The following is a 14,668-nucleotide window of genomic DNA, read 5'->3' as shown; positions in this document are numbered from 1 at the left end:
TACCAATTTCTTAATACCATATATATTTATTAAAAGATGGCTCACTAACAATCATTTAATATAGAGAAGGTTGTTCACAGTAGGATATTTACATGGTTTCTCATATTGACCTAGTCACACAAATGACTTTCTTAACCTCATAGACACGCCTTTTCTATGCCTTGGAATTGCCATATTGGGAAAAGGATTCATGGCAGTATACTTCAGCATAAGTACCACCTACAGTCATGAACTCATACCTACAGGAATCAGGTAAGACACTGAGCTCTCCCTACAGAGACCCCAACTGAGCTTCCTGGAATTTGCTTGAGATTTAAATAAGTCTAAATGAAGTTCCTACTCAAAGAAATTTTAACTAATTACCCAGGTGATATAAAAACATCTATTGGCAAAATTTGGATTATCTATAAATGGTCTACACTGTTTTCTTAAATCTCTCATATTTTAAAAACTAATCACAACTACTTGTCCCCAGATATTCTCTATCTAACCCCTCACACTTCCACAGCACATTCATCAAGATATGATTTTATTCACTAGATGTCAAACCCACCTGCCTTTGCCAATACTAGAGCTTTTTCATCAATGCTCAATCTCATAGACCCACTGAAGTACTATTTTTATATTTTTGCCTCAGGATTTAAACTATAACATGATTTAAACTGAATCATATTAGAAAACTATATCTGATCATTGCGATGTACGAATCACTGAAAGTTTCCCAATATATTATAATCCAAAGCAATGAAAGTTTCATGGGATTTCTGACCCAATGCCAGACTCATCAGATCATGTGAAAAGTTTACCCACATTCATTCTTAGAAATCACTAATTCTTTTTAGAAGAAAACTTAATGTTGAATATACTAAAATAGTCAATGGACTTTGAATGAAACACATGATACTCTCTCCCCAAAGTTGAATGTAGTTTTTTTTTTTCTTCTGAGATGACATATATAGAAGAATGATAGCATTTCAACATCCTTGTGAAATCAGGCTTTCAAGTTTTTATATTTTTAAAAGGCACAATGCAGAGTAAACAATGTGATATAAATAACACATTAGTGCACATACTCTCAAAGGGCATATAATTAAATTTCAACAGCAGAAGTGGAGGAGGAAGGGGAAGGAGAGCAGAAGGAGGAGGAATGAAGAGAATAAGATTTCAGAAATTTCCATGAGATAGACAGGCACAGGACAGTAAGTCCATAAACACAAGATATAGGGCTTTCCTTCATAGAAATTCTAGTAGTAGTTATTGACAATAAACAAGAAAACAGAAAAGAAATTCCAGCTTCATATATAGCTCTGAAGGAAATATTTCTTATAGGACCAAGAATAATGTGTACGAAGTAGCAAACGATATGAAAGGATGTCTCATTCTTTCTGGATAAACATTTAAATTGTAATCCAAAAGACAGGCATGGGTATATGAAGTGAGCTTAAAAAAAAAAACCCCACAAAAAACAGGTTCTAACCAAAAGCCATAACACAAGACAATTCTACATTATCTTGCAACTCAGAAGTGTGATAAGAATTTAATATAAAAGAGGAAAATAACCACCATGAGCTAAAGTTGGTAACATAGTAATGACTTTAATAAGGCATTTAAATTCATTTTCAGCAGGAGGTACAGCTGCAGATTATAACTACTATATCTTGATTTTATGTACACAGTATAATACACATATTAAATACTAATAGAATTCAATGAGAGAAAGGTTACCTTGTATTGAAGTTGTCAAGAAAAGTTTTAAAGATAAAAATCACTGAGAAAGCTAAGATTTATTTAAACAATGTTTTCTTATTCTTAAGGTCTAGAGTAGAGGGTGTGATTATACTTATTAGTGGACTGGCTGCAGGACTGGGCTCTTTAGTACCTATCACCAGACAGTATTACCAACACTTGCCAATGAGTCTATGCAGCATATTCCTCATTGTGTCTTCTCTCTGCATGTACTTCCTACCAGACTTTGAATCTTCCTCTCCCAGACACCATAGAGGATGTGGAAACAAAGTAAGGAAGAGGGGATTCTTTCATGCTAAAATTTCTTTGAGAAATTGGTTTTTGTAATCATGTGATGAAATGGGAACAAATAGACTGTCATTTTCTGGCATGGTTTAAAAGTCCCAATATTATCGTTGTGTATGTTGTATATTTTTAATAGTCATTTAAGTATTTGATACCATATATATTGTATATATACACACTATACACACACATACACATTGGTGTTTTATATGTGGATTTAATTTTGGAAAACTTTCACATCACTATTGAAATTACATTTGCATTAAGAATGTGATGCAGAAACATCAATATTTTTTCAATAAATAAGGAATTTTCATGATGTCAACTTACCCAAACGTATCTACATGTTCTATGTAACACAATTACATTAGCTTACTAGGGCTGCTATAACAAGAGCCCAACTGAGTAGCTTAAACAGCAGAAATTCATTTTCTCATAGTTTTGGAGGCTAGGAGTCCAAGATCAAGGTGTTGGCAGGTTCCTTCTGGGTGCCTCTGTACACAATTTGTAGATGTCCATCTTCTCCCTGTGTCTTTACATTGTCTTCTGTGTGTGTCTGTGTCACCCTCCTCTTCTTAGTAGGACACTATTTATATGCTCTCATTTTACCTTAATTACCTCCTTAAAGTTCTATCTCCAATTCTAAGGTATTGGGGGGTTAGAACTTTAATATATAAACTTTAAGTGGGCATACCCATAAAACGAATTCTAAAATCATGATGGAAAATGTAAAAGTGCAAGAATATTTTAAATTACAAAAGAATAAGTTTTCTATAGATTACAAAATCTTTAAGGCCATCTATTTTGTAGAAGATTGGATCCTTTTTTTCAGGGGTCCTACTCCCATACACCTGGTGAGAGTAACAGGATATATGTCACTTGTTCTCCCCATGCACGTACATTCTATAATAACTATTACGAAAGCAGAATAGAAGGTGAGAGTATGCAAGCAGAACCTCAAAGTTCAGTTACATTTCATTCAATTCCTTTTATCTTGAGGGAGAGATCACATGTGTATTCTGTGCGTAGATCTGGTAAGTCTTGTTTTTCTAAAAAAAAAAAAAAAAAAAAGCTACTTTTGCATCTCCTACAAATGGGAATAGAGTAACAGCTGCATGCCATGGAGAAGGGATTCAGTAGACTAATCTACTCCTTGTAAGGTTTATTAAAATAATGTCAACCCCAACCAACAAGTTTCAAAATATTTAAAATGCCCTGAGGTACTGCTGCTTTGTAATGGCACCCTATTCTGCAAGCTATTAGGAAGAGATTCCCCATGCCACTGGGTCAATAATGCTCATTTGCCTACTTTGCATCTTTAAAAATTTACTTATCATTTTAATTCAAATGAGGATCTCTTGAATGTATAAAACTAATGTTTAAAAAGACATAATTATTAGATCCTTTACAACCAAAGTAGTCTCTGTATGAAAACTATAAAACTAGCATTAGTTCACTATTATTGCTTTTAAAATTACATCCCCTTCCTTTTAATACAACAAATTAAAGGAGTATGAAGGTAATGATAATTTACCACATAAGGAGCACTGCTCTAAACAACTCTACTTTATAAAACAGTTCAAGGTGTTATTATCATACGGTCTTTTTGGAAGAGGAAAAACTATGCTATAGAGCAATTAAATAACTTGTGTATATTCCCTTTAAGTACTTTAAATCAACTTAATACAATTTAAAACTTAAAATACTGCTTTTAAGTGAACAGTTTAGGTTAGATGTAGTTACACACAGACCAAACTGCATGTATACTCGCTCACATCCAAACACACTCATACGTATTCAAATATGTATATATATTTACATAGACATACTCAATATGCATACATATTTACAATTACATGTATACTTCACTTACATCTTAGTCACAACCATAAATCTGTCACATAAATATGCATAGCTACATATACTTTCATATAGCCATATATACATATTTGTACATGCATATTACATTATACATATTCATATTATTCACTATGGATATGTATGCACATATATGCATCTATGTATATATACACAGCAAAACATACATAAGCACACTAATTTATGAATATTCAAAAGTGAATGCTTATATGCATATTCAAAATATCAGTATATATTTATATATGCATGCAAACATATATTCATATGCACATTCACAATATATATCCTCACACATAATTTATTTGCATATAAAAATATATGCATGTTTAACATGTATATAAAAATATAACATGTATATAAAAATATATGCATGTTCAATATGTATAATCAGTATGCACATAAGTACACATATATATTCACACATATGCCTATTCACTTATGCATCTTCAGAGACATGAATATTCACATATTCATCTTCATATGCCTACAAATGTATTTACGAAAAATGCATATTCAGTGATATATATGCATACGTATGTAATTATATACCAATATTTGAATATGCATATTGTCACTTTTGAATATGCATAAATATGTGTGCTTATGGATATGTTTTTCTGTGTATATACATGCATGCATATGCATAGTGAATACATGCGAATATAAAGTAATATGCATATATGTAAATGTGTGCCTGTCCTCTAAGTGCTATAAATATTTTCCTAAAAGATTCTCTATTAAAATGTTTATCATGTGTGAATATCTGGGTTGGAATTGCTAGACCATAAAGTAGATGTATATATAAATTTATTTAAAGGGTGTCAAATCGTGCTTGCTACTTGTAATCTTCTTCCACATTGCTGAATGCCAACCTTCTGGGTGACATTCAGAAGGAAAGCTAGAACCTAGAAGATCCTCAGAACAATCTTCATATGTAAGTTTTCCCATTTACAAAAGAACTTTCAACAAATATTTTTCTCATGAGAATAGTGTATGAGTGCATAAACTTTTTTGGATTTTCTAATAAAAGATGCTAAAAGCAACAAAATGATTACTCAAGATAATAACCTATTGGTGAGATTAGCCAAGTTGGTGGAATAGAAAGACCCCAAGCTCATCTCCAAGGCACACCAAAATCACAATTTATAGAACAACAGTCAATGGAAAAGAACCTACCAAAAAAGATCTTCCACAACTAAAGACAGAAAGAAAGAACCACAATGAGGTGGGTAGGAGATGGACTTATAATCAAGTCTCATAACCCCAGTAGGAAATCCACAAACTGGAGAGTAATTATATTGCAGAGGTTCCCCCAAAGGAGTGAGATCTGAGCCCCATATTGGGTTCCCCAGCCCAGAGGTCCTGCACAGCGAAGACAAGTCCTCAGAACACTTAGCTTTAAAGTGGGCCACTGGGACTTTCCCAGAGGTCTGGGGGAAATAGACTCCCCTCTTAAAAAAATCTCATGCTCCAGGACCCAGCGAAGAAGCACTATTTGACAAAAATGTGGGTCAGACTTAACCTTCAGATCCTAAAGAGTCTCCCAAAGAAGAAGGAAGCAACTGCAGCTTATCCTGGGGACACAGACACTGACAGAAGCCTTCTTGGAAGCTCCTTCTACCACAGGAACACTTGTGCTAGCAAGTTTCATTGAGGAATCCTCCATCTAGCTTATTAGAACCAGGACCCAGTCTTGGCCAAGCAACTAGCTGGGTGAAGACCCAGCCCAACACCAGCAGAAAAGCTACCTTAAGGATCCCCTGAGCCCACAACAACCCTTGGACATAGCCCTTCCAACCAGAGGCCCAGGACCCACCTCCCTCCACTAGCATGTGTCTCAAGACACATCAAACACACTAATAGTTACACTGTAGGGGTCCCAGAAGGATAAGAGAGAGATAAAAGGGCTGATAACATTTGAAAACATCCCTAAACTGGGAAAGGAAACAGTCATCTGGTCCAAGAAGTAGAGACCATTTCCAAACAGGGGTTAACCAAAAGAGGAAGATACCAAGACACACTGTAATTAAAATGACCAAAATTAAAGATAAAGAGAATATTAAAACCAGCAGGGGACCTACAAATGTGAATACTCTACCCAGCAAGGCTCTCTTTCAAATTTGATGAAGAGATCAAAAGCTTTACAGACAAGCCAAAGATAAAAGGGTTCGACACTACCAAACCAGCTTTAAAAGAAATGTTAAAGCAACTTCTCTATGGCAACAACCAGAGATATGAAAATTATGAAATGTAAAAGCTTGTCAAGGCAAACATACAGTAAAGGTATAAAATCATCCATGAAGAAAACTAATAAGATTAAAAGACGAAAAGAGTGAACCATCTATATCCACAATAAATAGTTAAGGGATACACAAAAGAATTAGATGTAAAATATATCAAAAATAGCAATCATAAGGGGAGGAAAGTACGGATACAGGGTTGTAAAAATGCACTTGAAATTGAGAACAGCAACTTAATACAGTCACTTCGTATGTATGTTGACTGTTATATAAAAACCTCATGGTAACCACAAACCAAAAACCTGTACTAGATACACAAAGAAAAAGGAATCCAAATATAACATAGTCGTCAAAGCATGAGAGAACAAAAAGAACAAAAAAGACCTACGAAACAACCTGAAAACAATTATGATAAGAATATGCATATCAATAATTACATTCAATGTAAATGGACTAAATGCTCCTATCAAAAGTTTAGATGACTGAATATAAAAACAAGACCTGTACATATACTGCCTGCAAGAGAATCACTTTAGATCTAAACATACACTCAGGCTGGAGTTCCTATCATGGCACAGTGGTTAACAAATCCAACTAGGAACCATGAGGTTGCGGGTTCGATCCCTGCCCTTGCTCAGTGGGTTAAGGATCTGGCGTTGCCGTGAGCTGCAGTGTAGGTTGGAGACACGGCTCGGATACCACGTTGCTGTGGCTCTGGTGTAGGCCAGCAGCTACAGCTCCGATTCAACCCCTAGCTTGGGAACTTTCATATGCCATGGGAAGCGGCCCTCGAAAAGGCAAAAAGACAATAAAAATTTTTTTAAATTAAAAAATAAAAATAATAAACATACACTCAGGCTGAAAGTGAAGGGATGGACAAAGGTATTCCTTGCAAATGGAAATTTTTAAAAAGGCTATGATAGCAAAACTTAAAGTAGATTGGTACAAGAGATAAAGGAGGACACTACATGATGATAAAGCAATCAAACCAAGAAGATATAGTAACTATAGATATATATACGGACCACCTAAATACATACAGCAAATATTAGCATACAGGGAGAGACTGACACTAACCCAGTAATAGTAGAGAACTTTAACACCCCACTTACATCAATGGGCAGACTATCCAGACAGAAAACACTGGGGGAGATCAAAATGTTGGAGTAAAAGGATGTGGAACACACATCAAAAACACAGTCATATGTGGAACAATTCCCACAGAATACCAATGGAAAGCTAATAATAGATCTCTTATATAACCAAAGCTGCAAAAAGATCCTTATATCACCAGATAGAGTGAAAGGGGGTGGATGGGATGGGATCAGTATGGTACCTGTACCCCAGGGAGAGAGCTGTGAAAAATGGAAGTTTCCCTTGACCTGGGAAATTCCTTCACAGGGGCTAGATGCTAAAACTTGGGCTTTAGCAGCGAGACTAAGGGAGAAGATTCAGTTTGGTTGTGCTGAAATAGTCTGAGGTGTGATTTGGGCTGCCAGTAGAGGGTGAGAGCCGATGAAGCACAGGTCCACTATGGGAGCCCCATTACTAGTGGGCGCAGGTCCAGGTGCAGAACAGCAGTGGACATCATGGGCACACACACCAGAGGTGAGGCTGTGTTCTGAGCAGATTTTCATTGCTCCCAAAGAGTAAGCCAGTCTGAGGGCAGCACAAGTAGCAGACTTATTCAAAAAGGTTCATTCACGCCAATGTTCATAGCAGCATTATTTACAATACACAAGATATGGAAGCAACCTAAGTGTCCATCAACATTTGAATGGATACATAATGGAATATTATTCAACCATAAAAAAGAAAATTTTGCCATTTGCAAAAACATGGATTAACTTGGAGGATATTATGCTACATGAAATAAGTCAGAGAAAGACAAATACTGTATGATATCACTTGTGTGTGAAATCTAAAAAAAGAAATTAGTGAATACTATATCTGTGAGTGTGTTTTTGTTATTCACTAAAAACACACTCACAGATATAGAAAAGATACTAGTGGTTACCAGTGGAAAGAGGGAAGTGGGAGGGCCGAGATAGTGACAGAGGATTAAGAGGTACAAACTATTACATATAAAATAAGCTATTAGGATATATTGTACAACACAGGGAATGTTTTATAATAAAGGTTATATAAATGGAGTATAACATTTAAATTTTGAATCACTGTGTCGTACACCTATAAAATAAATATTGTAGTTCAATATTAAGAAATCCAAAATCAAATATTAAGAAATCCAAATATTAAGAAATCCAAATATTAAGAAATCCAAAAACAAAGGCCCTGCTGTGGTACTGCAAGCTAGGGATCTGGTGGTGTCTCTGCAGCAGTGTGGGTTCAATCCCAGGCCTGGCACAGTGGGTGAAGCATCGTGTTGTCACAGCTGCTTCTCGGATTTGATCCCTGGCCTGGGAACTTCCCTATACAATGGTTACAGACATAAAGGAAGAAAAATACATAAACAAGTCCCACCAAAAGGGCCAAATTATTTTCCAACATGCACTATTTTAAACGCATAGCTTCTATATGAACATTACAGTTGCTCCACATCCCTGCAAATGATTTGTTTTGTTTAAGTCAGTCTAGTGGGTGTGAATGATAATTCATTTGGGTTTTAGTTTGTTTTGCCCTAATAACTAATGATGTTCAACATTTTGTCTACATATTGATCATCCTTATTCTTTTGAGGAGGCAGTCTCAAATCTTTTCCCCACTTTTGGTTTTGTGGCATTTAGTTTTCCAAAATATTATTTAATGAAACACCTCCCCATGTTTTAGTCTTAGATAATCCCCTCACACATTGAATCCTGGATAGCCCTGGGATGCATCTAACCAGTTGAATGTGGTAAAAAAAAAAAAAAAAAAAAAAAAAAAAAAAAAAAAAAAAAAAGTTATGTGCCTGCTCTAGGTCTAAACCTTAAAAAAAAAAAAAAAAAAGCACATAGCTGGAATTTTACTCAGAACTCTTGGAATTTAACCCAAGGATTTTGGCTCCAGAACCCATCTGGTAATTGCACATCTTTTTTTCCCCCTAAATAAGACCTCAGAGAAAGAGATCATGATACCATTCTTTGAGGTTTATGAAGTTTCATGACCATGCAATTGAGCTTTTTCAGCTTCTCAGCTTTTATCTGTGGTGAGAATAATTTGGCAAGTCACTTCAACAGCTACTGTGAAAAGAATACACCTAGCAGTGATTTATAACTGTATCAAGTACAAATAAATTGTTATGTGCCACCATATCCAACACATATGATGATGTCTGCCATTTCTATTTCATTTCAGAGCCAAAAAATGTAAGAAAACAAATACCAAAGAAGAGATCAATGATCTCCCAGATACCATAGAGTGTTACTATTATCCTTGGACACCTCCAGTGAAATAAAAGCTTGTTCATATTCAGCCTTTTCAGAATGAACCCTGAGATATGCCCTTCTTATGTCAATTCCTGACCCACTTCTTATGGCTTGGAAGAGCTTTTGAAATTTCTTAAGGTGCACCAAAAGAAAAGCTCTGGACTCAAAACCAGGAAACCCTGATTCCAAATCACAGTCAGTACCTTACTAATCATGAAACAATGAACAAGTTGTTGAATAAGCCTTGAGGAATAAGACCTTATTCCTTTCCTTGAAGTGGAATACTGGTTTCTGCCCTTACCTTACAAGGTTATGGTGAGGATGATGTGACTTGGGAATATAAAAAAAATGCAGAAATAAGGTAGGACCATCTTCAGTGAGAGAAGAGCATGAGAAAGGTTAAAGAATTGAGAAAATAGAAAAATGTAAAGAAAAACAACAGAAAAATGCCAAAACCTGGATAAAGTAATATCAATTCTAAATTCTTTTTTTTTTTCACAAAAATTGAAGACAAATATTTCCCAGCTCATACATACTCTGAGGCTATGATTAACCTCATACCAAAACTAGATGAAGACACAAAGTAAATAGAGACATATCTTTAATGAACATAGACGTAAAAATCCTTAGAAAATTTTAGCAAATTTACACCTATAATGTAGTTTTAAAAGTGTGACATGACATGACCAAATATGGTTCATTTCAAAATCCATCAGTGTAATGACTCATGTTAGGACTGTAGTCCCATAAGATTATCTCAATTAAAGAAAAAGCATTTGAAAATATATATGCATATCATCCACTTATGAATAAAAGAAAAACTCAGCTAATTACAAAAAGGAGAAAGATTTTTCAAACTGATGAAGCCTGTAAAATGCTCATAGCTAACGTCATATTTAATAATGAAAAAGGGGATGGTTTCATAACAATTTCAGAGGTAAGACAAAGATGTCAGGGTTACCACTTCCATTTGAGATTTTAACAAAGATTCTCACCAGTAAGTTTGAGGAGAAAAATTTATACATATTACAAAAGAAGTAAAACTATATTTACAGGTATAATTGTCTATGTAGAAATTCTTATAAAATCTAAAAAAAGCCCAAGTCTACCATAATAAGTGTATTTAATAAGATTTGCTAGTTATATAATCAATATTAAAATAATTTGAACTTTAATGCTAGCAATAAATAATCAAAAACTTAAAAACAATGCAAACGTGAAACACAGGGATATAAATCTGACAAAAGACAACAAAGTACACTGGAAAAGTAAAAAAAAATAAAAATGAAAGAAATTAAATCTAAACAGATAGATACATCACATTTATGGAGCGGTTGGCACAGCAGTAGCATATATTTCTTAACCTGTGTGCTAAGACCTATTACAGAGGGAAAGGCAAATGGAAATCTCCTCCAAAGTATTAGTTTTCCAGGGTTGCCATAACAAAATATAACAGACTAGATGATTTAAAATAATAGAAATGTATTTCCTCACAGTTCTGGAAGCTAAAAGACCCCTGGGATATAGTTTACCTCATTCTAGAAGATCCACAATAAAAAATCATATTAAAATCTTTAAAGAACCAAATATTCCAATAATAAAACAATCATTTAAATGTAGTTATATATAAATAACTAGGACATTCTGTTTCAGTTATTGTCCTATTAAAACCTATGTACCATATTTGGGAAAGATTAAATGGATTATAGCAATTACAATGATAATGCTTAATTAAGACATTTAAACTCATTAGTAAGTGGGGAAAGAATGTGAGATTTAGATTAAAATGATTTAGGTTCCAGTTCCAGCACTTTCACTGGGTAGCTCTCTAATCCTCTCTAATCTTTAACTTTCTCATTTACAATATAGAGAGAATACACTGTAACTCAAAGATTACATGAAACAATGTATGTGAAAGCACTTTGTACCTTGTAAAATTATATGTATAGATAGGTAGTTATAGATACAGATATATTAGGGTATACATAATATACATAAATATTATATATACATAATTATATACTTACATATACATGGATATTATATACACAAATATATACTTATGTTACACATATATAAATTATTGAAAGTATAAATTGCATATATATATCTTATAAAGTGTCTCCATGTATTACCACATAGGAACATAGGCAAAATTAACCATAATATTCAATTCCTTAATTTTGTGAAATTAGAATGTATGACAGTCTTCACTGTTCTGCTAAAGTCCTCTCAATAATTACACAGCCTAGCGTCCCACAAAAAGGCTGCAACGTATCTTGCCTTTGCTCCATGTCCGTGATGGTGTCAGGCAGTGGGAGATTAAAGGTCTCTGGCAGAATATAGACACATATAGAGGCTGCTGTGGGGAAAGGCCCATAGAGAATCATGGGAAAATGTAATCTCCTAGTTCTATGCACTAGAGCAGATAATGGCAGCAAATGCCTAAGTGCCCTGTAGAGCTGAACTTCAAAGAAAGATATTTCTTCTAAACATTTGAATCCATAGGTTCTATTGTCTCTTCAAGTTCTAGTTCACAGGAACCATTTTCCAGGAGAATTTAGACCACCCAGACCCAACACGTATGAATTCTATTGTACCAGACTACATACACTCAACACGTGCTAACAGAATCCATACTACACATTGTTTTCATTTTGCATATAACTGTTTTGTTTTCTCAGCCACACAGCAAACAATTTGAAGTTGTATTTTCTTTTTGTTTTACACAATTTCCAACCTATACATGATTTTTCAGTTATCTGTAAAATGGAGAAAAATGCATTAATGTGAAGTTTACATAGTACAACATTGGGGTTGCCTGACAAAAAAACAGATGAATTTGAATTTCAGATTAATAAACGATGTCGTAGTATAAATATGTGCTATGCAATATTTATTTATTTGTTTTGGCTAAAATACCTGGTCTATCTGAAATTCAAATTTAACTAGCCATCCTGTAGTCTCTTGTTTCCCCTAAATTGGGCATCCCTCAGCAATATATGTGAATGTATGTTATAAATTTCAAGAATATAAAGAAATATTAGAGATTCCATAATATTTGACTAATAATAATTTTCTTACACAAAGTGAAAAATCTGAAGGAAGATGACTATAGGAAATTAAATAAAAATAAAGGAACTTTCTCAACTATTTCAATCAAATAGTTGATGTTATAGTACCTAGTTTTCTAATAGAAAAGTATATAAAGCAGTCATTTCATATACATTTTATCATTTGATATCCATAAAAATACCCATTATGGTTAATTGGCATATATTATGTTCCTTATTTTTAAATGAGAAAATTGATCCTCAAAGAGTTTAAGGAAACTGGTCAAGAACATAAATATTCAAGATTAAATCCAGGGCAATATCGAGTCCATTGTTTCACGTAAAATAAGTGTTTTATGCTTATCAATATATATTCTCTATTGATTAATAATCTACATGATGGAAATTTTAATAAGTGCTCTGAAAACAGACAAAAACACAGTATGTTCCCTGCTATAAAGGAGTAGTAGAACTCTTTAAGATATATAAAAAGATATTTCTTCAAAAGATTTCCTTCTTTCACACACATATGAAGAAAAATGAAATAGCAACTGATAAGAATTTTACCTCTAAGAGCCATGATTTGCCAGAAAAACATTAGTAAATTATCCTTAAGAATTTCCTATTACTTTAATTGCATTAGGTAATTTGTAGTCTCTTGGTAAAAAATCTTCTTGCTGTTCCTAGTAAACTATCAGAAATATTTCAGTTAACTTTTTCTATGATATAATTTTAGCTTTTTTATATGCTAGGTTTCTATTAGTCTATATACATCGATTTTCTATACTCAACAAATATACAGGTCATATTTTATATTAATATATTAAGTTTACAAATCCAGCATTTATAAATACATTTTGTTAATCAGTTGCATATACTTTTCAATTTAAAACATTTGAAGTAATCAAGGACAGGGATATTTCTATCAATCTTTTTATTTACTCTTTCCATAGTCACAGACATCATCCACTGCAGCAGATGTGAATTTTAACAGGTCATCCACATCACACTCCTTTACTATATCATGGCCTGTATTGCTCAAGGAAATCAAACTCCTTGGCCTTTGTTTTCTTTTCTCTTAAATGGATATAATAATTGTAATTGACCTGCCATTTATATAAATCTATCAAATAACCAAAACTTATGAGTTATGTGGCAAAGCCTACTTTTGGAGATGTCAGTGTAGTAGACACCTTAAAAAGAAAATGCCAGTGATTTGATTCTTTCATCACACTTTCCCGTTTAGAAAATAGTGATGATACATATAGATCATAAATTACAATTACCTTTGGAATCAGTTTGCTGAGATAGCAGTCAGTCCATTATCCTTCAAATGAGCCCAGATCAAGTCAGAGGCACGGAATGCGTGCTACAAGATTGGCAGTGAAAATAGTAATTGCGATGTTCTAGAAAGATACATCAGGAGGGATGTCATGTCAGGAAAGCAATAGTCCTAGATCTTCAGAGAATTAGAAAGAATGGGACTACATCTGTGACCCATCATTTCCTTCAGCGCCTAGTAGGGTACACGCATAAAGGCCTTTCAGAACAACTGCACGCCTCCCCCTAGTCATTCTTTTAAAATTCCCAATATTAAAATCATTTTTCAAATTCACACATATCAAGTACACACAAAGGATAATAATAATTGCCAGCACTTGATATTCCCTGACTTCTTACATTTCACTTTAAAAAAAAAAAAATCCATTGTTGGCGGTAAAAATGTGACTGAAGAAATGTTTCCCTTACCTTAGTAGTTTCCCTTACCTTAGTGGTCAGACTTCTTGCAGCTTCTTTCTTTTCACTGATGTAGGCAAGTCTCTGGAGTTCTTTTACTACCTGTTCTCCAGTCGTAAAGGAGCCAGCAGACAAACTCTGAGAACAAACACTCTGAAAAAGAAAAAAAAAAAAAAAAAGACATATTTTTTGTGGGGAAATGCCACATAAATGGATTCTTTACCAAAAGACTATCAATTACCTAATGGCATTAGATCACACTAATTCTCAACTTTTAAAAAATTTAGTGGTAGCTATAACCAGAAATTATGGATACTGTTGGTATGGATATTTCTTTTCAAAACATACCAGACATGGTTAA

General features: G+C 33.9%; 2 long non-coding RNA genes across 6 annotated transcripts in view; one reads left to right on the top strand and one right to left on the bottom strand.

The window, feature by feature from the left end:
• The window catches only part of LOC146403699 (uncharacterized), a 117,919-nt gene extending 114,817 nt beyond the window's left edge, over window positions 1-3,102 (top strand). Inside the window, exon 4 of the long non-coding RNA XR_014843420.1 lies at window positions 144-3,102. This is a non-coding gene — a long non-coding RNA (uncharacterized LOC146403699). The remainder of the gene's footprint in view (window positions 1-143) is intronic.
• Window positions 1-14,668, bottom strand: part of LOC146403698 (uncharacterized) — a 225,233-nt gene that overhangs the window by 28,270 nt on the left and 182,295 nt on the right. For 4 of the 5 annotated variants that reach the window (XR_014843411.1, XR_014843412.1, XR_014843414.1 and 1 more), the window contains 3 exons: window positions 14,338-14,460; window positions 13,857-13,976; window positions 2,233-3,080 (listed from right to left, as the gene is read on the bottom strand). This is a non-coding gene — a long non-coding RNA (uncharacterized LOC146403698). Of the gene's footprint in view, window positions 1-2,232; window positions 3,081-13,856; window positions 13,977-14,337; window positions 14,461-14,668 lie in introns of those variants that run through there. The other variant, XR_014843410.1, reaches the window with a different exon arrangement.

The sequence above is a fragment of the Sus scrofa genome, chromosome 4, assembly GCF_054392235.1.
Source record: "Sus scrofa isolate SSC_HxYL_T2T_F1_AM1 chromosome 4, Sscrofa_HxYL_maternal_Yorkshire_Landrace_v2.0, whole genome shotgun sequence".
NCBI classification, from domain to species: Eukaryota; Metazoa; Chordata; class Mammalia; order Artiodactyla; family Suidae; genus Sus; species Sus scrofa.
Note: the sequence above shows the minus strand (reverse complement) of the source record. Positions and strands in the feature narration are given on the sequence as shown.